The 1,682-nt window shown below is 41.8% G+C and overlaps 1 protein-coding gene across 1 annotated transcript in view; it reads left to right on the top strand.

Moving 5' to 3' along the window:
* The window catches only part of Ccdc73 (coiled-coil domain containing 73), a 90,106-nt gene that overhangs the window by 74,610 nt on the left and 13,814 nt on the right, over positions 1 to 1,682 (top strand). The gene's annotated exons all lie outside the window — the stretch shown is intronic.

The raw sequence follows: 1,682 nt of genomic DNA on the forward strand, positions 1-1,682 counted from the left end.
AAAAAAAAAAAAAAAGAGTTCCACTGTTTCCATTGAGACTGTGTTAGTTTTTTGCCAGTTTGACAAAAACTAGTGTCACTGGGAACAGGAAGCCTCAACTGAAGCCTGTGGTCATGTCTTGATTAATGACTGAGGAAGTGGGCAGTGCCCTTCTGGACAGGTTGCTGTGGGTTGGATAAGAAAGGCAGCTGAGGAAGCAAGCCAGTGAGCATTCCTTAGCAGTCTCTGCTTCAGTCCCTGCCTCCAGGTTCCTTCCTGGAGTTTCTGCCTCAATTTCCTTCAAGATGGACTGTGACCTAGGATTCCTATGACATCAGCCACAGAGATGCAAATGTGTCTTCCTCCAGAGACTATTGTCATGGGATACGCCCCTGATTTGTCTCTGAGGGAGTTCATAGGTGCATAGACAAGCTGTTGGTTTTGCTGGATTTGCTTATATGATCTGGAAGCATTCCAGGAGAATCTTTGTGGTTTTTTTTTTTTTTTTTTCTCAGTATAGTATTATATCATCTGCAAGCATGGATAATTTAACTCCTTCCTTTTCCTATTTGTGCCCCTCTCCCTGACTTATTGTATTACTGGAGGACATGTTTTCAGTTTCAATCAGGATCAGGATAGCTCTACAGCCTTTCTATGGTGTTCAGGTACAATCCTTCTGTGCTTAGTTTTTTCAGGGCTTTTATGAAGGAAGTTGAATGTACCTAAAAGTCTTTTCTCCACTTACTTAGATGATCCTATGATTTTTATACTTGACTGTTTGCTGGGCTGTTCATTGGTGTGTATGAATAGCATTCTTGTGTCTCCAGAATCCACCTCAGTTGACTGTAGTGTATAATCTCTGTACAGTGTGTTGGTATAATCTCTGTACAGTGTGTTGTTGTGTTCCATGCCAGTTGTGTCTGACTGCCATCTTATTTACACAGCTACTGCAGTATGTATTTCCCACTGTTCTTTACACCTTGACTGAATATTGGGATTTAGCATTATGTTCTGAATAACCAGTCTTCTTTGAGTGACTGATGAAATTCAGTAGTGAGTCTGTCTAGTGTTGGACATTTTGTTGTTCAATGCTGGAGAGGTTTTAAATTATTATTTAAATTTCACTGTGTGTTTTGATTTGTTTAGGGTTTTCTTATATCTTCTTGGTCCAATTTTCTTTTTGTTTTGTTTTTTGTTTTTCTTTCTTTTTTAAGGAATTTTTATTAGATATTTTCTTCATTTACATTTCAAATGCTATCCCCAAAGCCCCCTATGCCCTCCCCCACCCTGTTCCCCAACCCATCCACTCCCGCTTCCTGGCCCTGGCATTTCCCTGTACTTGGGCATATGATCTTTGAGATACCAAGGGCCTCTCCTTCCACTGATGGCCAACTACATATGCAACTAGAGACACAGCTCTGCGGGGTACTAGTTAGTTCATATTGTTGTTCCTCCTGTAGGATTGCAGACCCCTTCAGCTCCTTGGGTACTTTCTCTAGCTCCTTCATTAAGGGCCCTGTGTTCCATCCAATAGATGACTGTGAGCATCCACTTCTGTATTTGCCAGGCATTGGCATAGCCTCACAAGAGAGAGCTATGTCAAGGTCCTGTCAGTAAAATCTTTCTGACATATGCAATAGTGTCTGGGTTTGTGGTTGTATATGGGATGGATCCCCGGGTGGGGCAGTCTCTGGATGGTCTTT

Source organism: Mus pahari, chromosome 3, assembly GCF_900095145.1.
Source record: "Mus pahari chromosome 3, PAHARI_EIJ_v1.1, whole genome shotgun sequence".
In the NCBI taxonomy this organism is placed as follows: Eukaryota; Metazoa; Chordata; class Mammalia; order Rodentia; family Muridae; genus Mus; species Mus pahari.